The following is a 26547-nucleotide window of genomic DNA, read 5'->3' as shown; positions in this document are numbered from 1 at the left end:
TGAATTGTAGGCTTGAGGTCCTTGGCTCTCTGTCTCAAAATCCATATATGAGTGAGTACATACCATGTTCATCTTTTGTGACTGGGTTACCTCACTCAGGATGGTTTCTTCAGGACTGTTTCTTCGAGTTCCATCCATTTGCCTGTGAATTTTAAGGTTCCATTATTTTTTCTGCAGAGTAGTATTCCATTGTGAAATTGCCACATTTTCTTTATCCATTCTTTAATTGAGGAGCATCGAGCTTGCTTCCAGGTTCTTGCTATCACAAATAATGCTGCTATGAACATAGTTGAACAGATGTCCTTGTTGCATGGATGTGGATTATTTGGGTATATGCCTAAGAGTGGAATTGCCAGGTCCTGTGGTAGACTGATTCACATTTTCCAGAGGAACTGCCATACTGATCTCCAAAATGGTTGAATGAATTTGCAATCCCACCAGCAGTGTACGCTGTTCACTTTCTCCACATCCTCTCCAGCATACGCCGTCATTGGTGTTTCTAATTTTAGCCATTCTGGCAGGAGTAAGATGGTATCTCAGAATTGTTTTGATTTGCTTTCCCTGGAGAAGCAGGAATGCTTCAATGCAGAGAAAATTATAGCAGCAAGGGATCCCCAAAGTGAAGATTGAGGATCAAATTCAGGGTTGAAGGAAAATCGTTACATATATTACTCTGTTCTCATGTTACATGTTACTCATGTCTCTGCAGAAAGCCATGACAAGCTTTCACTCTATCTGGCCAGCCATGTTGTTCCACAGGGACAGCATGTAGAAATTCAATGTGACTCTCATAGTGAGTCTTACGTGTCTAAGTTGCACAAAGAGAATGGAGATCCTACCTCTCCAATCCCTGAAAGATTTTTCCAAAGGAGCCTTGTCTTGGGTCCAATAAACCAGCATATGCAGGAATCTACAGATGCTACGGGTTACTGGGGATAATCCCCCTAATAAACCTGCAGCACAAAGTAACCCTCTGAAGATCATAATTTCAGGTCAGATATGATATGTGAAGTGGATTTTCATTCCCACAAATCCCTCAGCCCTGTAATTGTCTAAATGGTGCTAGTGAGAGGTTTATATTTATAAAGGCATATTCAAAACAGAGAAATGGATAATGTCCTGGGCACAATACAATACACTAGGACATGTACTTTCTAGTCCCTAAGTCTTCCTGAGTGTAAAATGAATCTAGGAAAAATTGGGATTGAAGATGGAACTCGGATCTTAACAAGTTGACATCAGAGTGGAAGAAAAGCCTGAGTTATCCTGGGTCCTTAAAACTACTAGCACTGATATCATAAAATAAGGACAAATTCAGTAGCTGGCAGAACAAACCATTAAGAGGGAGACAGTCTATTGATAACTCTGACAGTGTAGGAAGACTCTAAGGATCAATGAATGCATGAGGTCTGTAGAAGCTGGAATGTAGAAATAAATGGGTATTTCCCTAGTGCTTTGAGGAGCAATTTTCCCTGAAGATATGAAATTTAGGCCATTTGAGCTTTTCAGGGTTCTGATCTCCAGAACACTTGTGTTCTTTTTATGAATCACATTTGTGGTAGTTTGTTATGGTAGTGATTGGAAACTAATTTTTAAACCAAGTAAAGGGCAAATTAAGAGCCAGGGAGCTTAAGGGAGACAGGAGGGAGGGCCCAGACCCTACTCCAAATGACTTGACAGATTTTGATGATCCCTCCCGGAAGGCATCATCCTCCCTGTGGAATGGGTGGGGAATAGGAAGGGAGGGAGTTGGGGGCATGGGATGGAGGGAGAGGGAACTGGGATTGATCTGTAAAATAATAAAAATAATAAATTTTAAAATATTTTAAAATAAATAATTAAATGAACAAAAAGAGCCAGGGAGGGCATACACTGAGAGCAGTAAAGTCAACATGCCAATACATCAACAAGTTTGGAGGAAGCAACACTCTTGATTCTGGATCAGGGATACATTACAGTAAATTTGAACCACAGAGAGGGTCAGAAGAGTTTCCAGGTCGCACATCCCCAATAACAATTTTTTCATCCTGCTAAGGATTATACTCTATTGAACCTAGCATTAAAAAGGACACATAAAGCAGTCTTGTGTGAAAATTGTCATGTTTCCTGCACTCCCAACACTTAGAAAAGGACAATACAGTCTACGGAAGAAGAGTTCAAAAGACACATTCTCAGCACAAGCCAGCAGGAAAGTATTGTGTTGATCCTAGAACCAGATAAGTGATAAATCTACACATGAATATTTCAAAGCCTGAATACAAAGTTGAAATATACACAACCAAATGCACCAGAGCTCTAACAGGAACAACAGACTTTTAAGGGGAGAACCATAGGTTTTCAAGGACACTGAGTGTGATCGTGTTCATACATTTTCTTTTTTATTCTTAGGAATCTACGAGAAGCCTTTCCTCTTGGCTCCACAAACACCCCTGGTCAATTCAGGAGAGAAGGTGATCCCGGAGTGTCATTCAGAGATTATGTTTGACACCTTCATTTTGACTTCACAAAAGAAAGGAAATAATTAATTGTTATACAGAATCCCATCTTGGAGGGTCCTATGCCATCTTTTCAATAGGTCCTATGACATCTGCCCATGCTTGGAATTACATATGTTATGGTTCCTTCAATCATACCCCATATGAGTGGTCCAAATCCAGTGACCCTATTGACATAAAGATCACAGGTAAGAGGGTGTTATCTGTTCTTCATTACTTGGTGATACAAAGCTCTTACTCTGTAAACTGAAAATCCTGGGACATGATGGGGAAGATGAGTGTGGGAAACTTAAACAAAGACATCCATGGTGAGTATTTTACTGTCATAAAACAAGGAAAACATTGTTACAAGAACAGGGCCATAGGTCACACTGCAAAGTACAGACACAGGGGGTGCAAAGGATTCAGAGGTAGGGATAAACAGAAAATGACAATTCAGTGAGCATTATATGAATCAGGCAGAACAAAGTCTTCTACTATCATTCAGACTCTCAGTTCAGAATTTGTTTTTTGCTTCTACCTCTATAATACATCTACCATGAGAGACAGACAGATCATGTGTCTGACCTGAGTCCATGTGCTCAGTTGGACTGGTTATTAAGGAGTCCTTGCCGCTCACACAGGTGGCACCCAGGAAGGGCTAAAGATTAATAAACACAACATGTGTGGGAAGAGAAAATCACAAAAAGATGGAAGCCTGAAAGGAAACTCTGAAAGTAGAGATGGAGAAGTAATGGCAGATGTTAAATATTTCAACACAAAGCTTGTCAGATACACGATGTGTAGACTTTTACAGAGGTGTAAGCCAAAATTGAAAGTGCTTGGGAGGCAGATGATGAGTCACACTTGGGCAGTACACACAATAAGGGGAACAAGAAAGGAAAGGTCATCCTGGGCACTGTTCAAGGGAAACAAACATGCTCTAAAAACAGAGATTAATCAACATGAATTCGTAAACAGGGACGAGAATGACAGTGAAAATGGAATGATACCAGATCCTAGATTTTTAGAATATGTAGGATTTTTAAAATATGTAAAATAATCTTTTAAAAAAGTTATGGGTCATGAAATCAGAAGGGTGGCCATGAGAGGAAGAAAAAAATTAACACAGAGGGGTGGGAAAGAAATACGACATGAAAGAGGATAAAAGGGAGGGAATGGATCAGCGAGGGAAGTGGGAATGAACTGAACAAAGGGGTGTATGGGGATGTCATAATGAAGCCCATTACTTTGTATGCTAATTAAAACGAACTCCGGTAACCCATTGACCTGCAAAACAATTGGAAATTTTCGAAAGTAAAAGGGAACCCAATTAGGAAGATGAATGGGATCAGCGGAAGTAGAGGGGCAACAGAGAATAATGTCACTAATATGATCAATATTATATACATATAAATATATATAACAATTTTTAAAGAACAACCATAAAATGATGAAGACATAGGTTTGACTACAAAACTAAGACATATTTTCAGAATAACTATGAAAATACATTGTATGTGCATATGAATACCTCACAATAAAGTCAATTGCTAGATAAAACTAATGTGTGTTAAAAAAAAACATTACTGTAAAAGACAGATAGATGAACAAATGCAAATAGAGGCAGAAAATGTCAGGAAAGCAAAAATTGGGGTAAAATATTTGAGGGCAGAGTGAGGTCACAGACTAAATAAGATAACACAGAATGGAAGAGAGAGAAAGAAACAAGAGGAAAAATAAAAAATAAAGATGGGGAGAGGGTAAAGTGCAAAGAGAGCTCACAGAAAAATGTAAGCATGGAGAGAGAACACTTAGGAGATAATGAACACTCATAAATGCCCCCCTAACTGTCTCTGTCTCATTTCTTCCAGGTTTATACAAGAAACCTTCCCTGGCAGCCCTGATGGGCCCTGTAGTGATGTCAGGAGAGAACATGACCTTGGCCTGCATCTCAGACCATCAGTTTGACATGTTCCATCTGTCCAGAGAAGGGGTACCTCATGGACATGGGCAGCCAGCTGTGCAGAGTCACAATGGGGCATTCCAGGCCAATTTCTTTCTTGGTCCTGTAATCCATAAAGGGAACTATAGATGCTATGGCTTTTTCAGGAACTCCTCCCACATGGGTCTTCCCCAAGTGACCCCTTGCACGCTCCTGTCACAAGTAAGAAAGTCTCAGATATATACGTTCCTGTCACAGGTAAGAAATCTCAGATATATCTCATGTCTAGTGACTAAAAAAAAAATCTTAAATGATTATCTGAGAACCTTCACACTGATGATAGAGAGTAAGAATCATGGGGAACTACAGAGAAGGACCGTTGTGTTTCTGTTGTCTCTTCCCCTGTGTGTGTGTGTGTGTGTGTGTGTGTGTGTGTGTGTGTGTAGAGAGAGGGGGGAATGAGAGAGAGAGAGAGGGGTACATAATATAATACATATAACAATAATTATCAGAGAAAAAGAAGGCTACCAATGCAAAAAGGTATGGGGATATGGGAAAGTTTGGAGGAAGAGTAAATGGAAAGGACTAGAAACAGGGAGGGTGGAAGGGGAAAGGGACATAAATATATTTCAGCTGAAAGCCTTTATAAAAGACATGGAATTTGAGACCTGGTATGAGATTACAAAATGGCAGACACTTCTTACGTAACTTTATATCCACATTGGGATACCTATGTACCCAGGCAGATACAGAAACTGGTCAGGACCAACTCAGTTAAGAATGAGGTTCAAGCCTGGCGGTGGTGGGACACGCCTTAATCCTAACACTAGGGAGGCAAAGGCAAACAGATCTTTGGGAGTTTGGAGGCCAGCCTGGGCTACAGAGTGAGTTCCAGGAGAGGGCTCCAAAGCTACACAGAGAAACCTTGTCTCAAAAAAACGAAACAAAAAGGAATGAGATTCAAACCAGTTGGGGGCAAAGCACAGCTCTCCCGACAGTATTCCTATGGACTGATAATGACTTGAAATTCAAGGAGAGTGTCAACAAGATATCTCAATCATGCATAGAAACAGATTCCAAACTAGTGTGTAACTGATTCATCTTCTCTACCATGGAAACGTAGAGACCAAACTCTGTTCTTTTTTTTTTTTTTTTTTTTTTTGTCTAGCTCCTCCTGACTCAGTAGTCTTAATATTGACATCTCCCCTCTCTGATTTTTGAAACTCATAACATTGGAAGTGTTTTACAGCATCACAGAAAGTAAAAGGATTGACTGTTCACATCTCTAATTTCTGTACCTGAGACTTCCTGCCAGTGAAAAGAAAATTAAATTGTATTACTTTCCAGGATAAATGAAGTGCTCACTCTAGCTTTGTTTCTCCTGGGGAGGAGATGATAGGGACTGAAAGGGAAGCAAGCAAGCAGAAAAGATCTCTGTTTTCTAAAAGCTGTCTCTGGCAGAAATAGGCTTGACTTCGCTTCTTTCCTACAATAGAATTAGAGTTTTTGTTCAAGGGTGTTGTAGAAGTAAGTTGCGAAGTAGATGAACTGAGCATTTGTATCAAGCTCGGATTGAGATACTTGCACCCAGTATTCTGCATAATGCCGGTATGTTCTTGGCTGAGGACCTTCTGCTGGAGCCTAGTCAACTTACTGGTAACAACATTTCTAAAACTGACACCCCTCCAATTAGTTATCAATTGCATATAGCATCTTGGTTAAGTATAGGATTTCATGTTCACCTCCACTCTCCATGCTTGTATTTTGTCCTGCTTGAGCTACACTGGTCATGGGCATATGCTCTCAACTTACTGTGAATTTCATATACACAAATGCCCTACTGTGTCCAGAGACACGTTTCCTGTATTTATCCACAGCTTCTTTTTGAAATCTCTTCACGATGTTCCCCGAACATAAGAAAATGGATGTAAAGGTGTAATTTATGTACAAGAAATAAACAATCTCTTATTCTATGCACCTTAGCCAGTTGTTGCTATCTGTATTAATTACCATCAATCAAAATACAAGCTCACCTGCTGAGGTGAGAAATGCACTAATATATGAGTATAATGATAAGTCATTGAGAGTCAGTTTGACACCACCCATTTAGCAAAATAATGGTAGTATATTCTCCATGGATTCCTGTCCTGAAACAAATAGTATGTTAATTATGCAAAAATAAATGAAATTAGGCAATCTATCAAAATCAGTACCCCATGATGCACCTCTTATTGGGTTCACATCTTCCTCCAGATAACCACAAGAACCAGAATGTTGTGATTGGGCTGTCAGTGGCCATGATCCCTGTGTTCCTCATCGTCCTCCTTTTGCTCTTGTTTCTCTGCCAAAAAGAGTAAGTCTCGGGAACAAGCCAGTGAGCGTCATCTGCATAGTGTGAGAATGCAAGACCGGAGGAATTCAGGTGTGTGTTCTTCATTTACAAAAGTGTACTTGGGGCCAAGACAGAGAAACAGAGGCCGGGCTTCAGAGAGGCAAGAGAGCCCTTGTTCTTCCCCTGAAATCCCAGATCACTGAGAAATCCCTGAATGGACATTCGGCATCCTCGCATCAGTAGCATACACAAATATGTACGAGAAGTTTTGCAAGAGAGATGGGCAAAGGAAGAGACAGATAATGCTCGAGAGAATTATTAGGGTAGAGCGTGGGTGGGATGGAATTGTGAACATAGAGAAGCAGAACACCTGACTCTGCTGTGTGGAAAGCAAGCAACCTTGGGTTTTAACATACCTCTCTAGCACAATGAATCTCAAACGAGAATGCAGGCTGCTTTATTGTCTGCTTAACTATTTCTGTCCTCTAAAATGCAGCCAACATGGATCCAGAGTCTGAAGTGAGAACAAGCCTGAACAGACAGGTAGGTCCTCCTAAGTCTGCCCTCTTCCATACAGCGTAATAGTCCTTCATAATCTGAAAGGATATGTGTGTACAATGTGGTTTAACATTTACCATGACCTGAACAAGGGGAGCTCGTGGCCCCCAGATCAATAGCTGGGAAACCAGCATTGGACCAACTCAGACCCCTGAACATGGGTCTCAGTAGAAGGCCTGGGCAATCTAAGGGACCTGTGACAGTGGAACCAGGATGTATCCCTGGTACACAAAAGGACTTTGGGGCATGTTCCCCATGGAGATATACTCCCTTAACCTAGAGGCAGGAGGGAGGGCCTAGACCCTACTCCAAATGACTTGACAGATTTTGATGATCCCTCCCGGAAGGCATCACCCTCCCTGTGGAGCAGGATGGGATTGGTAGGGTGTCAGGGGGAATGGGAGGGAAGGAAAGAGAGGGAACTGGGATCAGTATGTAAAATAATAAAAAATAATAAATATATATTTAAAATAATACACAAATGATGCAATTATTATAACTAATTAAAAAACTTACCTCTTTCTAGGACCCTGAGAGACAAGAAATTCAGGAAGTGACATACACAGAATTTGATCAGATTATCTTCAAACAAAACTTGACCGCGAAGGTTTCCCAGTTTCCTGAGGAATTTTCCACTTACCCCAGTGTGTACATGACAATGAGCAAATGATGCACCATGATGGAAGAGTCCCTGCACCCCATGAGTTCTCAGTGATCTGGGGAAGTCTTCTCTGGAGACCGCAGCCATTTCTCCAGAAAAGACTGATAGATGAAGTGAAACAACAGCTGGAATCTGAAGACAGAGGTCTCTAAGTTTGGGAACATTTTCATTATTCCTACTGTGAAAGCGCTTTCCTTTACAAACAAGTCCTATGGTCCTCGCTACCCACTGGACAGAAATCAAACCCTTTTTCTTAGTTCGTGGTTGTCTATTTCATTTCACTCCTTCCAACCTTTACCAAATAACTTGAGGGTGTGACCATGTTGAGTATTTCACAGTTTCATATCAACACGAAGCTCCAGGATACATGAATAATATATTATACTATTACATAAAATAATGGGTCTCGTGACAGTTCCTTACATGTATGTGCATTTTGATCATATCCATACCCAACTGCTATTTTTTCTAAGAAAATCTTCATGTTCTTCATTTCTTAAGGACAGTGATGCCAACATTTGTACTCAGGTTTTTTTCTCCCTCCCACTCCCCTCATTGAATACATCATGGTCTCTAGTGGACTGCAGGGCTCTGCTCAGATGTCTGCATTAGCCATCATATCTTATTTGATTCTTTTGTTATTCTGATGTCAAGATCTCTTATGATAATATTTTCTGTGAACTTGATTATTTGGGTTGAATTTCTTCTCTGTGCTGTGACCTTCTTGGAACTGCACATTTACATTTTTTCCATAATTTAAAATTGTTCTATAGTTATTTCTCTAAGTTCCTCTGCTAATGTTAAGCTTTGTTATGTCCACTGTTGATATTTTACAAATCCTGTGAGAATATCATGCAACGTGTTGTGATCATGTTTATCACCCTGCACAAACTCCTTCTAGGTCTACTCCTCCACTAGAAACCCAACTAAACCTCCATGGTCCTTTACTCTTTACTGAATATTCATAATTAAAATTTTGACATTTAAAGGGTATTATAGACCCTGTCGTTCTACTTTATTGAGTTTTCAGTGAGTTTCTCTCTCACACATCAGATTAAATAATGCACGATCAAAACTCATCAGTTCTTCTATTTTGTAAAACCTAATATTGAAAAATTCTACTGAGTTTTAAATTCTTGCATTATTTGGTTCATGTGTGTCTCTCTGTGTGTACATGTTTTAAAATTTTGCAAGGAAGGACCCGCCCTGGTACTCCACACCATCCAGACACTGCCTTGGCCCTCCTACATCCTCTGCTTGAGGTATTTGGCCAGCTCAGGTCCAACACCCCCACCCTCTCCTTGGAACTTCCTGGGTTGGCTCTGCGCATAGTGGACCCACCACGACATGCCAGATCATCCAGAGCCTGCCCTCACCTCTACCTTTGACCACCTACACCCTCTGTTTGAGACCATCCAGATTTACATCAAACTCCTGACCCACCTACAACCACTGGGAGAAGAGAGAATAGAGACAGACCTGACCTTCACCCACTGGAAGAAGGGATGGGAATACGGCAGTACGAGAACATATTCAATAATAGAAAGACTAATATGAAACCACAAGAATCTAGGACTCACACCAACAAGACCTGAACACAACAATGCAGATGAAGCAGAAGACAATGACCTTGAAAACAACTTCCAGAAAATTATAGAGGCCCCCAAAGAGGATATGAAAAAACCCCAAAGAAATGGGGAGGAACCTAAGAGATTCTTAGAAGGTCCCTCAGAGAAGGGGAAAGGAACAAGATCTCCTGAGCATATTGGGTGTGGGGGAGGGGAAGTGAGTAGAGATGGGAGTTAGGAGAAAGAGAAGGGGAAGAGGAGAGAAATGTGGGACTAGGGAAGATTGAGGAATAGACGAGAGCAAAAATAAAAAAGGAGAGAGATACCATAATAGAGGGAGCCATTATAGGTTTGGAAGAGAAAACTGACTCTAGAGAAAATGTCCAGGGAGACCCACAAGACTGACCCCAACTAACAATTTGAGCAACAGTGGAAAGGCTATTTTAATTGCCCTTCCCTGATAATGAGATTGATGACTAACTTATCCATCATCATAGAGCCCCCATCTACTAGCTGATGGAAACAGAAGCAAACACCCACAGCTAAACACTGAGCCAAAAATCCTGGAATCCAGTTGCAGAGAGGGGAGGGAGTGATAAGAAAATGGGGGCAAGACCAGGCTACAGAAACCCACAAAGACAGCTGACCTGAACAAAGGGGAGCTAATGGACCCCCAGACTGATAGCTGGGAAACCAGCATTTTATCAACTCAGACCCCCTGAAGTGGGTCTCAGTTAGAAGGCCTGAGCAGTCGAAGGGACCTCAGACAGTGGAACCAGGATGTATCCCTGGGCAGGAAAGGACTTTGGGAGCACATTCCCCATGGAGGGATACTCCCTTAACCTAGAGGCAGGAGGGAGGGCCTAGGCCCTACTCCAAATGACTTGACAGATTTTGTTGATCCCCTCCTGCAATTCATCACCTTCCCTATGGAGTGGGGAGAATGGAATGGGAGGGGGTTTGGGGAGGCATGAGAGGAGGAAGGGTGAAAGGGAGGGAAGGAGGGAGGGAGGAGGAGAGGGAACTAGGGATAGATATGTAAAATAAAAATAATAAATTTTTAAAAATTAAATTAAATTTTAAAAAACATGGTACTGTATATGAAAACATCATGATGTTATTAGCCAAGGATAGTCTAATCTCCTTAGAATTCTGCTGAGATGGCTGTAACTGGGTCTTGAGTTATGAAGCTTGGGGCCCCTATTCAATCAATGGCTTACTGCCTGAGTGTCATGGTGTCTACTGGACTCCCTGGAAAGGAGAGACAGAGGGACAGAAAACTTAAAGGTAACTCCTCAATACTGTGCTTATTTTTGGTACAAAGGTGCTTTTGCATATACAAATCAATGAAAGATAAAGGGAGACAGACAGGTAAAAATCAATGGCCTATAGAAAATACAATAGATAAATATATTTTATTCAAACATAGTTTGATAATAACAAATACATAAATGACTGAATGGCAGGTTTATTGATAGATTGAAGACGGTAGATAAAATGTGATCGATTGATAAATAGTAGTTATATAGGTGAGCAGAGAGTCATGATAGATGCCAGAGAGGGAGATGATAGGTGGATAATGTTTCAATCACTGAGCCATCTCCCCAATATCTCAGTAATTATTTTAAAGCTATTCATTGTGTGACACCGGACCTTTTATCTACAAGAATTACCAAGAAGCTATTGCTGATACTTCAGCATTTAGGAAGATGAATGTTTGAGGACTTGTTTAGTCTCTTCATGTCCTGCATGGCACAATAATTCCAAGGATGGAATTGTGGCACATATATCTTGGAGGTAGATACTAGCTGTCTAGCTGGACTTAAGGTCTTCTCAGATACAAGGAAATATTGCTTGGTTCTGGAAATCTGCCCAACTATCCAAAGCTAGTGAGGTCATTGATTTTGGAGAAATCCACAACTGCCACTTTACTAATTAAGTATAATTTGGAACTGCATTTCAATAACTAAATGCTTTTCCTTGTGTCTACAGATAAATGTAGTTCTTGCACCAAAAAAAAAGAAACTTCAATTAGCCTCAAACACCGTTACAAAAACTGAAACCAATAAAAAATACTGAGAACAAGTGAACTGAGCAATGTCCAGCTGCAGCTGATCCATCTACAACAAACATCTGATCCTAAGGCTGAGAGCATCCTGCAAGAAGGAGTGAGAGGGCTGTAAGAACAAGAGGAAAAGGAAGTTTGCTGCGAGATTGCATCTCCTAGCAGTGCGGTCAACGCTAAAATTAGATGCATATAAATAACATTATACCAATTAATCAGATCGTGTTTGTATTTAGGAGTGTGTGTGTGTGTGTGTGTGTGTGTGTGTGTGTGTGTATACATAGAGATGATTAAAGGTAAAGATGTATTTGAGATAACAAAAGAGCTATACAGGAGAGGTTGAGAGGAACAAAACAAAGAAAATGGTATAAATATAATTTATTTGATAAAATTTTAAGTTTAAAATGTAGAGTAACGCGTAAGAAAATAAGCCTAACAATGCAATAAAATATAGAAGAGCATAAATGCTACCTTTGCATATTACACTCCCAGAATTTGTGTAGCCACTAGCCAATAGCCAATAGTTACTCCTGTTTCAAATGTTCCCCTTCTTTTTGTTTGTTTGGGTTTTTTTGTTTTGTTTTGTTTTTTGTTTTTTTGCGGTTTCTTACAAGTTCTTGTTCTCTTCGATGTATTTAATACGTCCTACTGAATTAAAGGCTAAGTGCTATAAAGTCAGGAACAAGCCTTCAAAAATAATAATGTCTGAAAATGCAAAAGCAGCTTGCCAAATTGTACCTATCAAACATTCTCAGATATTTCTATGTCAATCATTCAACTATGAAGAGAAACAATACAAAACAATAAATGTATGTCTGGGATTTTTGGTAAAGGATTGTTAAGTGTACAGGGGCTGGAGAGATCACACAGTGGTTAAGAGTGTGTTCTGTATTGCACAGGACACAATGTTAGTTCTTAATGCCTAGCCCAGAGGCTTACAACTGTCTGTGACTACAGCTCCAGGGGATCCAATCAATGCCCACTTCAGACCTTACACATCACCAGAACACACTCATTCAGACATGGACATATTCACACATTAACCAAAATGAAAAATATTGAAGAATCTTAATGCTGGGTCTTAAATTTCAGTTAAAGAAAAAAGCACCCTTTCTTCATTTCTTTCATTTTTGCAAAGAAGTGGAACTTTATCATTCTAAAAAGAGGGGAAAAAAAAACCCTACACGATGAATCAAGAAACCGAATAAATATAACCTGACACAGGAATATTAAGCTATAAATACTCATTGGACATGTTGCACAGAACACCAATATATGCATTGAGCCTCAGATTTTAAAAAAGCAACAATATGCAAATATTTAGCACCATAATCAAATTTGAATACTTGGAATAAAACGTGTTGGGTCTATGATTCAACGTAGCTGTAGTCATGGTTGATTCTGTTAATGACAAACTCAATTGTCAACAATTTCCAAGAAGTTTGGTCCTCTGATGCCATAGTAAAAGGATGGGCACATTTAATGGCTCCTATGGGGATACACACCTTTAATCCAAGCATATGGGGGGCACTCTAAGGTAGACCATTACATCTAAAGCCAGCCTAGCCTACCTACAAAGTGCAGCCATGGCTACAGAGAAGTCCTGTGTGGAAAATGGTCAACAAACACGGGGGAGGACGGAAGTGCTCTGATTCTCAGCTTCTCTGCTGTGGTCAGGTAGATGCTTCGAGCCTCTCAGGACATCCTGTAAGAGACATTCTGATTCTATCTCTTGGCAGCTGAAGCAGCAGCACCATGCTATCTGTGCTCCTAAACCTTGTGTGCACTGGTGAGTCCTGCTTGGAATGAAGGGTGTGGAATACAGGTGGATAGATCGTCTAAGGAGGCTGGATACATCCACAGCAGAAACATTGGTTTGTGTCGTGGGTTTTGATGCAAGAGTTCACCTTAACTTAAGTGATCTCTGATTCTACTGTACAGAAGCATTATGGGGATGGGGAGACCAGATGGCCAGTCTATTGGAAGGAGATAGATCACCCATCATGAATTTTTCTTTCCAGGCTTCTTCCCAGTCCTGAGGACATTGGTACAAGCAGGTGAGTCCATCCTTAAAACCTGGAGTAACTACCCATCCCAATAGATAGGCTGCATTTTAACAAGAGAGCAGACATTGTGGGTGTTGGCTGGTGGTTTCTGTGAGTGACTCATTGGTGAGCCTTCCGAACTGCAAAGTTAGGACCTGAGAACCGCCTCTCCTTTTCTCCAGACCATCGAGACACTGTCCCTGCTGAGTTAGGCACCAACCTCATCAGATAAACATTTTTTGGCCTTTCAAGACAGGTTTTCTCTGTGTAGCTCTGACTAGCCTAGAACTCGCGTATAGACCAGGCTGCCAGTGGACACAGATATCTGACTGCCTCTGCCACCCAAGCACTATGATTAAGAGTGGGGCCATAACACCTTGAGGATAATCAATATTTTTAAATTAAAAAAAATATTCCCCTTTGCTATAATCTCATCTGACCACCCCCACAATTTTCAGATTTTGTAATGTGGTAAGATTTGTGTTTATGCTTTATTAAAGCAAAGTCAGCCACAGGCCATAGGAGCCAGGCATTCACCTTAATCCCAGCATCCAGAAGCTAGGAGGTGGTACACACCTTTAATCCAAGGACTCAGAATTAAAAGATGGGAAGGTAACTATGAGTCCAAGGCCAGAGAGATCTATCTACACAAGACTGAATCAGTCTAAAAGATAACTATTGCTCACACCTTAATGCCAACATTAAGGAAGTATATAAGACAGAAGCAGTCTCACACAGACTTTCCATTCTTCAGACACATGGAGGAGAGGTTATAGTCTGCAGCTTGGCAAGAGCTCATAGAGACAGGATCAACCCTTTCAGCCTGAGGTAGAGGTGAGAGCTAGTGGCTGGCTGCTTTGCTTTTCTGATATTCAGCTTGAAGCTTGAGCCCTAATACATCTCTGGGCCTTCTATTTTTCATGTTGTATATGAGATAATTTGTGGGGTTTTTTTAATTTGTATGTCACTTGACAAACCATTGACATTATTATTTTTGCCTTCAAACATCTATACCACAGATGGAATTTGTGTGGCACCAGGACGCTGTTGTAACTTTAGTGAACAACTTTTACTTTTTCTACATAAAGATGTTTTCATGTGACTCATTAGCAACCTTTTATTTCAGCTTGAAGACCTCTGTGCCATTTTCTATGCTTATGGTGAACTCTACTATCTGCTACTGTTTTTCTGAAATTTTCATTATCACCATTTCTGAAGGACAGTGTTGCTGACATTTATAGTCTGCCTTTTTTTTTTAAACCACTTACTTTATTGAATACATCCTCTTGATCTACTAAGTCCTGTAGATCTTTGCTCAGAAGCCTGCCACTAGTTGTATGGAATATCCCTCGTGTGTGCTTTGCTTCTCTTATCATTCTGATTTCAGGATATCCTATGATAATAATATACTCTGTGACCATGACTATTTGGGCTGAATTTCTTTGTGGCATTTGACCTTCTTGGACCTGACCATGTTTCAACAGTGTTCTACACTTTCTTCTCAGGTTTTTTTTTTCTGTTGATTAGCTTTGTTAGTTGCATCCTTTGTTGATATTTTATTAATTATTTGACAATTTTATGATATATTTTAATTATGTTCATTCCCTAGCCTAAATGTATCCTAGCCCCACCCATCACCACACACCCAAGAAAACCTCTAAAATCCTTTGTCCTTTCTTGAATTTGTGTGACTGATAACTTGGTACCAGGATGGTATCCAAAACTCCTATCAGTGCTTATTATTGTACATTTACACATTTTCTGTATTTACCCATCAGATTATATAGTGCCTGATGTAAGCTTACTCATTATCTTCTTGACCCAAGCATACTATTGAAATATTCCATTAACATTTTGAAATTTTGCATTTATTTGAGGCACATCTGTGAGCATGTATACACAGGTGCTGTGTGTGTGTGTGTGTGTGTGTGTGTGTGTGTGTGTGTGTGTGTGCATGTAATATGGCACAAGTTTGTAGGTCAGTGAACAACCTTCTGCATCAGTATTTTACTTTAACCATGTGGGTCCTAGCGATGGAATCCAGAGAGTCGGGTACAGCAGCAGAAGCCTTTATCTGATTAGACAGCAAGCTCACCCACACATTTTCCATTTCAGTAGTTGTATTCTTTACTTAATATGGATATTGCCAAATGTTTGTTATTCACCGATTCATTTCTAAATTTCATAGACTAATTAGACAGTCTTTTTCCTATACTTAGATCATTTCTTTTTCTTTTTATAAAACAGTCTTCTTTTAAAATTAATTTCTTGAGACCTTCACTCATGAGTACTATGATTCATAACTATGAGGGTTCAGCCCCGGCAGCACTAGGGTATGCAAAGAAAATTCATGAATGTGATAATAGCTTGGGGGAAAGATCTTATCTAATAGTTAGATCTTTTTATCTGATTAAAATAGGAAAGAAGCACAGACACTTTCTGATGGCAACTTTCTCTTTATTTCATCTAGAAAATAATTTTCTTGTGACAGTCTCTTTGGCTCTCCTCCTGATCCTCTATTCAACAACTTTTTCCTTACTAACCGCATCTTTCTCTCTGCCTCTCCACTATTTCCCTGTTGTCTCTGACATTCTCTCGCCTCCCACTACATTGCCCTCTCCCTCCCTCCCTCCCTCTCTCTCTCTCTCTCTCTCTCTCTCTCTCCTTCTGTCCCTGCTCTTTTCTGCTGTCTCTCCTTTCTCCCCTCCTCACTCTGGACAATTATAGGTGGTTTAACAAGGACCTACCCAAACTCAAAACAAAATTAAGTCATGTAGTATCTCTCGGGCTAGGAATGTCACATTGACCTTTACATGTGCCTCTATGTTGGTGAGCATTCCCAGACAGAAAATGACATTGGAAACCAAGACTTAACAATAACAATTAGTGAGCTTGAATGGAGTTGTAAGGAGTATGTTCAGACTAATCAGTAAACAATACCTGGGAGAATGACCTGTGTATTTCTCTCTAGGGGCAACCAGGCAACTTGGGATCTGCTGAGGTCTTGGCTAGATGTGTAAAAGACTGTCTTTGTAGCTGAGAATTCTTCTATGTCAGACCGAGTTATGAAAATATTCCTGATTATTTCTGTTCATCAGTATTCTATAACTTAGGTAGAATCATCCTCTACATCATCTACAGCTATACATGTGCCAGTAAGTGTAAAACACACCACCAATGGGTTGTGGAAAGAACCCCACAACCGTTATTATCAGGGAGCCATGGTGAGAAAGTAACACACAGAAAACCATTCACTGTCAAAATCCCCATGGCTGTGCCAAGTGGGGGTCCCCAAGAACAATTGATGAGTCAGCGTTGCTAAGCAGGGACTCTCCGATGACTTCTAGTGAGTCGATTTATTAAATCCTAGTTGTCACTGCTGTATGGCCCTCTGCATACTGTATTTGTGCCATTTTTACCCATTGGCATGTGTCCATAAAACATGATATCCTATGCCATGGATGCTACCACCGCTATTTTTTTCAGCAGGTATATTTTCAACAGCTAGACAAGAAAACAACCTGAATGTCCTTCAGCTGATGAATGGACAACAAAAATGTGTGGCGTGTACACTTGAGATGCTCCGCAGTGGTAAATAACAATGAGACCACGAAATGTTGAGAAAAATAAATGGAACTAGAAAACATTATACCAAGTGAGATAACCCAGAACCGTAAAGAAAAACACCACATACTCTCTATCAGCCGTGCTTCCTAGCTCCAAATATTTGTTCATGGTTTCTCACAATCCTGTCACTTCATTAAAAAAGACGCTATGAATTGTTTGTCATGGAAATCATAGTCCTTCCTTTCCCCTGTGTTTACTACCAGAGCCTCACCGTTGTTCTCTGCTAGATTTTAGTTCCCACCGCCTCTGCCACATGCAGAAAGTTTCGGTTGTAAATACCTTCACCATTCGGCGCAACCGGAGAATGAAGTTGGGAAAATTGGTTACAGCCCGGATGAAATGGTCTTGTTGATGATTTCTCCTGTTTTTGAGATCAGATGCCATAGCTATCTTGACTCCCTGGGTCAATAATATCACCAGTCACACTCCACATCAGGGACAGTTTCCTGCCGGGGTCCATGATCTCCTCTGTTTGGGCAGTGTTGCAAGGTGCCCACACGGGCTGGAATCCATATGATCTTCACTGCAATGTTTTGCTATTGCCTCTTTCCTCAGGAACATCCACCATTTGGATACAAAGCAATGGCCAAGATTCATGGTTGGGCAGCCAAGAGTCCAAATGCTTCTTATCTCCAAGTGACCTAAGTGGCAGAAAAACTCTATACTCTCAATGTTTCATATACAAGGGGCCTTGAAATGGTGGAGAAACTGTATGTCTGCCCATAACTTCTCACACTTAGTGTAGAAGACGAATCAAATGAACCTGTGAATGAAGTTCTGTACAAGAGTACATAAGGGACAGAGTAGTTCAAATGGTTGCTCCTCCTGTTTGGATGTCATTTGTTTATATTTTGGTCCGGTGGGCCAGCTCACCCTCAACCCTGAGGTCTGGGATATTCACAGTGTAATTCTAACCTGGGTGTTTTATTTCTTGAGTCAGTGAGTGTGAATGAAGAATGTTTTGTTCTGCTACCTGAGTGGACACTATTCCCATCTGTCATCTCGCAAATGACTCTTTTCTTGCACTCATCTTACATAATTTCTTTTTAGATTACAATTTTTTCATGACCAAATGTACTTTGTTATTTAATACTTACTCAAATTCTCAGTTAACATATCTTAGCACACAAAGATGTATGAGGTAGGTGGCGGACACCCATTACATGAAAATGATTTATTGTATGTGTTTGAGACTTTCTTTGGGAAGACAAAGCACATGCAAATCTGTTCTCCTCATAAAGGAAACAACAGACCAAACAATGATAGCCTCAAAGTCTAAATAGGTGAATTTGTGAATCTGAGATTACTAATAGCAATATGGATGAGGGATTATTTACACAAACAAGGGATGACTCAAAAGCATTGCTGATATCAGAACTGAGTGTGGTTAATTGTCATAAAAGCCCCATAGAACACTCTGTACTACCTGTGAGGCAGCAAAAATGCCTCAGATATCTCCTTTGGAATTCAGAAGGCCCGGTGGCGTACTGTTTCTATAGAGCAGGAATCTTGTGAGTTTCAGCTTTCTAGTAATTATGTTTGTTTACATACTGAGTGCCCTGAGCTTTTTAGATTCTTGAATTGAAATGGATGTTTCAATTCAGAGAAAATTGTTGTATTGAAGCTACCTGAGGAACTGAAAATTGGAAGCTCAACTCTCAGGAATGCAGGGAGATCATTAAAGATTTTTCTGTATGATTTCTTCAGGAAGCCAACAAGCCTTCACTGTCTGCCTGGCGCCCTGTTGTTGTATTGGGATAGCGTGTGAATCTTCTATGTGATTCTCATATACAGTCTGGCATGTTCAAGCTGTACAAAGAACTTGGAGACCCTATTCCTCAGGTCTATGAAAACATATTCTGGAAGAGCATTCTCTGGGCCCTGTGACATCAGCACACGGAGGAACCTACAGATGCTATAATTACAACCATGGATGCACTAGTGAACTCTCATCACACAGTGACCCTTTGAAAATCATAATTTCAGGTCAGAAATCATGTTTGAAGCGTCGCTTCATTCCTCCAAATCACCTCACATTAGAATTTTCAGAACAAGTTTTAGTCAGTCTCAGCAGGGAATCAGATACTATGATGGGCATATCATAAGCCCATGGGCATGCCCTTTCCATTGCTAAGGATTCATGAGTGTTAAGGAGTGGTAATTGAAGGTTGAATTAGGGCATTAACAGGCTGACATCAGGATGAGAGAATGTTCTGAATTATCGGGGTCTGCAGAATCACAAGGATTCATATAGCAAAATAATGAAAAATTCATTAGTGTACGAACAATGTGTTATGAGGGATACACCCTATTGCTAATTCTGACGATGGAGAAAGGGTCCAAATTCCAAGGAATGCTTAAGGCCTCTAGAGGCTGAAAGGCAAAAAGCACCCTTCCCTAGGGATTTGCTAAGTAACCTATCACTGCATATAACTGATTTCTACTAGTTAGGCTCGCTTCAGAATTCTGATTTCCGCACACTTGTGTCCCTTTTAAGAACCATATTTGTGATAATTTGTCATGGTGATGATTAGAGACTAATACAGAAATCCATGTCAAAGGCAATGTAAGAACCATGGAAGGGATGAGCAGAGAGCAGTAAAGTCAGGATGATAGTGATTCATGTTGGCAGGAAACAGAGTTCATGATGCCAGATCAGGAATGCCTCACAGAGTATTGATCCCTGGAAAAGGCCAGAAGAGTTTCACTGACACCTACCTTCACTTCTCATTCATTATCATTCCAAGAATTATATTTATTCTAAAATAGCATTAAAATGATGCATGAAGGATCCTGGCATAAAGCTGCTATACTGCCTGCATTCCCCAAACTTAAAAACGGACAATAGAGGCTATGGTAGACAGACTCAGCAGAAACATTCTCCCGACAAATCAATGGTAAAATATTGTGTTGCTGCCAGAGCCAAGTAAATAGGGGAAAGTCAGAGAAAGACAAAGGGGGTCTGTGACACAGTTGATATAAACACAGACAAGGACACTGACAGGAAGGACAGGCTGACAGGAAGGACAGGTTAAGGGGAAAAGCATAGATTTTCAGGGATGCATAGATTGGAGTCAGGTTCATAATTGCAATCTCTTTATTTCTAGGAATCTACAGGAAGCCTTTCCTTGTGGTCCCACATACTCCCCCTGGTAAACCAGGAGAGAAGCTGAGCCTGGAGTGTCATTCAGAGATTATGTTCGACACCTTCATTCTGACTTCACAGAGAAAGGGGAATAATCAAGGAATCTTTCCAGCATTTTGCAGAATCTCATTTTGGGTGGTCCCATGCCAACTTCTCAATAAGACCTGTGACACCTGACCATGCTGGGACCTACGAATGTTAGTGGCTCTTACAATCACACGCCATATGAGTGGTCCGAATCCAGTGACCCTGTTGACATAGTGATCACAGGTAAGAGGGTGTTACCTGCTCATCATCCTCCCTGTGATGCAGAGCAGTTATTCTATAGGCTGGAAATGCTGGGAAGTCATGGGAAAGATGACTGTGGGAAACAAAGAAAGGAAGCCTTCGTTTATGAGTTACTGACATAGACGATGAAAAATAGAGACACAAAGACAGACCAGTGGTTACAATAAATCACAGATACAGGGAGGTCAAAAAAAGTCATAACTATGGGTCTCAGCCAGAAGGACTGAGCAGACTAAGGGACCTCAGACAGTGGAACCAGGATGTATCCCTGGTGCACAAAAGGACCTTGGGAACACATCCCCCGTGGAGGGATAACTGCCTTAATCTAGAGACAGGAGAGAAGTCCTAGTCCCTACTTCAAATGACCTGACAGGTCTACATGACCCCACCTGGATGGTATTGCCCCACATGTGGAATTGGGGTGGGGGGATGGAGGGGAGGGAGGTAAGGGTGCATGTGAGGGGGCAGAAAGGGTACGAGGGAAGGAGAGAGGGAGGGAAGGAGAGAGGGAAAGGGAACTTGGATCAACATATAAAATAAAAAATAAATAAAGTCATAACTAGAGGTAAAGAAGGAGAAAAGGGCAACTCAATGAGCTTGATGTGAATCGGAGACAATGATGTCATTCTACTAATTTTCAATTCCAAAACAGTTCATTATTTCATTTGTTTCTACCTCTAAAACACATCTGCCAGAGACATATTTACATCATGTGTCTGACCTGAGTTTATCTGCTGAGTGGGGCTGGTTCTTCGTGAGTCCTGAGGCCTTGGTGCAGATGGCACCCACAGAATTTATGTCTAGTTTGATAGTTCTTCCATTCTTGTGCTTGACCAATTATTTATCAAAGAATAGCATAGCCCTGGGTCATTGAGTGGACCAGCAATCACTGTCTGTTCTCTACATTTCCAAACGTGTCAGTCCATGTCCCAAAGTTATTCAGACATTCTAGGATGGAAGAAAACAATCCTACACTGGTTCCCCCTGGGATTGGCAGACAAAAATAATGCAAAACATGGAAAAATATACAAATAGTAAGACAGACAGGGAGACCGTGAGAGAGACTCGAAGACAGAGAGGGCTAAGGAAATAGTAAACATGGCATGCGTGGGAAGAGAAAGCCTGTAAAAAGTCCTAAGCTTGAGCAGAAGCTTCGAAAGTAGAGATGGAGAAATGACGGCAAATGTTGGGTGTTCAAAGCAAAGATAGAGAGATGGGTGATAGATTACACTTGAGCGGTACACACGCGAAGAGGAACAAGTGGGGTGGACAATCATGGCCCGTGTTCGAGGGGAAACAAACACATTCGTGGGACAGTCTGTACTTTGAACAGAGACGTTCATTAGCACAGATATGTATAAGGACAGACGAGTTAGAAAATGAATATTAGAATGAAGATAATAGATTTTTAATATACATAGGATGGAGTTATAAGTCATTGAATTGGAAACTAATCATGAGGGAGAAGGAGATTAACCAGGAGGGGGCGTTGGAAGAGACGGTGTGTGTGTGTGTGTGTGTGTGTGTGTGTGTGTGTGTGTGTGCGTGCGTGCGTGCACGCACATTTGCATGCACATGTGCCATGAAAAATGAAATGAAGTGGGGAGTAAGGCCCAGAAAAGGCAATACAGTGGGAGGGGTTCAGACACATCCAATGCCCTGTTCTGCACATCATTTCCCTGGTTCTTAATTTCCCTTCTTCATGGATTCCTGTGTTAGCTTTCAATAAATACCATAAAAAAATTACCTTGAACAAAATGATCTGGATGAGGATGTCATAATAAAGTCCTTTACTTTGTATGCTAATTTTAAAAACCCACGGATTGACAAAACATTTGGAAGAAACGAAAGTATAAAGAAGAAAAATTAGGAAAAGGAATGAAATCAGTGGAAGTTGATGGACAAGAGAGAATAACAGCATAATATGCTCAAGAGTACACACATAAATATACACATAACAATACTTAAAGAAAATGAGGCCATAAAATTATGTAATTACATTTTAAGTTCAATTTTGATGAAAACAACTATAAAAAAGTACATTATATTTACAAGTTTATATTTCATAATGAATTCTACTGCTACATAAATTTAATATATGTTAATAAAAACAAACATAAACAGGCAGGTGGAATGAACCAAGGCATAGAGAGCCAGAAACTATCAAAAAACAAATCCTGGGGTAGGATGTATGGTTACAGGATTATAGTCAGAGACCCAGAAAAGAGAGAGAGGGGAAGAGATGGGAAGGTAGAAGAAGGAAAGGTAAAGATGGGGCAGAAAGAGAGAGCTCACAGAAATGTAAGCATGGAGAGAGAACACTTAGGAGATAATGAACACTGATAAATGCCCCCTAACCGTCTCTGTCTCATTTCTTCCAGGTTTATACAAGAAACCTTCCCTGGCAGCCCTGATGGGCCCTGTAGTGATGTCAGAAGAGAACATGACCTTGGCCTGCATCTCAGACTGTCCATTTGACATGTTCCATCTGTCCAGAGAAGGGGTACCTCATGGACATGGGCAGCCTGCTGTGCAGAGTCACAATGGGGCATTCCAGGCCAATTTCTTTCTTGGTCCTGTAATCCATAAAGGGAACTATAGATGCTATGGCTTTTTCAGGAACTCCCTCCACGTGTGGTCTTCCCCAAGTGACCCCTCTACCTTTCTGTCACGGGTAAGAAGGCCCCAGATATGTCTCATGCATTGTAACTAATGAGATCCTAAAGCCATGTCTGAGAGCCATCCTGCTGATGATAGAGAAAATGTACCTTAGGCAACTACAGAGAAGGGTTTCTAGGAGTCATTTTGTTGTGTGTTGGGAGTGGGGAAGTGTGGGTGTGAACGCACACATGCGCGCTTAACAATATTACTCAAAGCAAAAGAGGCCAACAACTTCAGGGAGTGTGTGAAAAAGCTTGGAGAACGTTTACCTGGGAGGGTCTGGAGAGATGAAAGGGAGAAAGAGATAATTTAATTTCACTTAAGAACTTCTTTTAGGAAAGACATTGAGTTTGAGAATGTAATAAATAAAAAGAAGCAAGTCAGCTGAGCAAGTGGGGAGCTCATGGAATCCAGTCTGACAGCTGGGAACCAGCATAGGACCAAACCAGGCCTCCTGATTGTGGGTGACAGTTAGGAGGCCTGGGCAGCCTATGGGGCCCTTCCCCATGTAACTAGGCTGAGAGAGTGTCCCTCCATAGGGGAATGGGCTCTCAAAGTCCATTCGTGTACTAGGAATAAATCTCTCAGTCTAGATCCATGGGGAAGGGCCTAGGCCCTACCCCAAATGATGTGACAGACTTTGATGATTCCCCATGGAAGGCCTTACTCTCCCTAGGGAGTGGCTGGAGAGTGGGATGGGGGGTATTGGGGGGCTTGGGAGGATAGTAGGGAGAGGGAACTGGGGTTGATATATAAAATGAGACCATTTCTAAATTAAATTAAAAAGAAACAGATCAGGACAGACACATTAGGTATAAGCTTGCAGTTTGGTCATCTCAGAGATGGAGCAGCCCTCCTGATCTCTCCCTCACATAGATCTCATCACAGTATCCCTATTGACTCATCACAACTAGAAATCTAGACCTCAAAGCAAACCACCTAATAGCATCCTATGACTCTCAGTCATCAGCACTAAGAGGTAGAGTGTGTTCTGCTTATTGTCCAAATTCAAAGGACTCTCCCTACAGGGAAGGTAGATAGGCTTTTTATTAACTTTCTCCCTTTCCTCTCCCCTTCTTAGTAAACTCATCAAGAAACTGTACTTCGTGCACAGAACCGAAGTCCAAGACTTGTGAGTAATTGATTCCTCTTTCTCCATTGTGGAAACTTGGAGACAAAAACTCTTGGGCTCGTGTTTTGGCTCAGCTCCCTCACAGCTCAGTTGTTTTAATATAATCATCTCTCGTCTTTGATTCTTAAACTCTGAAACATCAGAAGATTTGTAGAAGTATGGGAACTATACCCAAGACCTCCTACAAGTGAAAAGGAGAGTAAATTTCACTTCCTTCCCAGGAAAAAATGAAGTGTTCATTCTCGTTATGTTCCTCTTGGAGAGAGGGTATTAGGGCGTGAAAAAGGAAACAAGCTAACAGAAGGAAAGATCATATATATATATATATATGTAATGGAATAGACTTGAATTTATTTTCTCCCTTTGGGGGAATTTGTTGTTTGGCTTGTGGGTGTTGTACATTTGCAAGTTGTTAAGCAAATTAACTGAGCACTGGTATCAAGCTCAGATTGGGATAGTGAACATGTGTTCTGCAGTTTTTCTGCCCTCTGGTAGAATGTCCATATACTCTTGGACATGTGAACTTATACTTAAGCACGGTCAGCTCATGAGTAACGATGATCCTAAAACTGATACCCGTTCTCCAAACAGTTATCAATTGTCCATAGCCACTTGACTAGGGGTGTGACTTCATGTCCATCTCCACTCTCCATGCTGAGAATTTGTCTAGCTTGGTCTTGTACTGTTCTTGGGCATGCTATTACAACCTCTTGTGAAGTTCGTACACTCAACTTCCTTGGTGTACAGAAGACAGTTTCTTTATAGTTATCCACAGCTTTCTTTTTTGCAATCTCTTCTTCCATCTCTTTAACGATGTTGAACGTTTGGAAAAGGATATGAGATGTAAACATCTCATTTAGGGCCAAGACTTCTACAGTCTTTTGTTCTCCACAACTTGCCCCATTGTGAGCATTTGTATTAATCACCATCTATCACATATATAGACTCCTCTGCTGAGAGTTGAGAAATGCATTAAAATATGGATACAACCATAAGTCATGAGGAGTCACTATTTCCATTGAGCAAAATATTATTAATAGGTTCTCCATGTAGACTCTTGACTTAAAAGAAATGTTATATCAATTATCCTCCAAGCAACAAATCTTATGCAATCTATCAAAATTAGTACCCCATGATGTACCTCTTCTGGCATCCCATCTTCCTCCAGATAACCACAAGAACCAGAATGTTGTGATTGGGCTGTCAGTGGCCATGATCCCTGTGTTCCTCATCGTCCTCCTTTGCTCTTGTTTCTCTGCCAAAAAGAGTAAGTCTCGGGAACAAGCCAGTGAGCGTCATCTGCATAGTGTGAGAATGCAAGACCGGAGGAATTCAGGTGTGTGTTCTTCACTTACAAAAGTGTACTTGGGCCAACAGGGAAAGCCGAGGTAGAGATTTCTAGAGAGGCAAGAGAGCCCTTGCTTTTCTCTTCACCTCTCAGACCACTGACTAATTCCGCAATGTGTCTTCTGCATATTTAACATCCAAAGCATGCACTAATATCTAGGAGGAGGTTTTATAAGAGATAGGGTAGGGGAGGGATGGAGGAAGGAAGCAAGGGAGAAAGAATTACTAGGATATAGCATGTGCAGGACAGGGCTGTGAACATAGGGCAGCAGAAATGCATCTAATTTGCTAAAGGTGCGCAAACTCGGGTTTTATCGTATTCCTCACTAGTACTTTGGATTTGAACTGTGAGTGAAGAAGCACTTTATTGTGTGTGTTTGTTTATTTCTGTCCCCTAAAAATGCAGCCAAAATAGATCAAGATCCAAAGGTGAGAACAACCCTGAACAGACAGGTAGGTCCTCCTGAGTCTGCCCTCTTCCATACCGTCAAATATTCCTTTATTCTCTGCAAGATTATGTGCATACAACATCACTTAACATTTACCTCCTTCCAGGACCCTGAAAGAGAAGACGTGCAAGAAGTAACATACTTAGAAATTGAGAAGAGGAACTTCAAACAAAAACTGACCACTCCCATTTCCCAGATTCCCAAGAAATGTTCCACAGATCTCAGTGTGTACATGGAAATCAGGAAATGA

At 40.9% G+C, this 26547-nt stretch overlaps 1 pseudogene; it reads left to right on the top strand.

Annotated features, from left to right (window-relative positions):
• The first annotated feature begins 709 nt into the window (after positions 1-709).
• Positions 710-26547, top strand: LOC127215595 (killer cell immunoglobulin-like receptor 3DL1; annotated as a pseudogene).

Source organism: Phodopus roborovskii, unplaced genomic scaffold, assembly GCF_943737965.1.
Source record: "Phodopus roborovskii unplaced genomic scaffold, PHOROB, whole genome shotgun sequence".
In the NCBI taxonomy this organism is placed as follows: Eukaryota; Metazoa; Chordata; class Mammalia; order Rodentia; family Cricetidae; genus Phodopus; species Phodopus roborovskii.
This window is presented reverse-complemented; position numbering and strand designations above follow the sequence as displayed.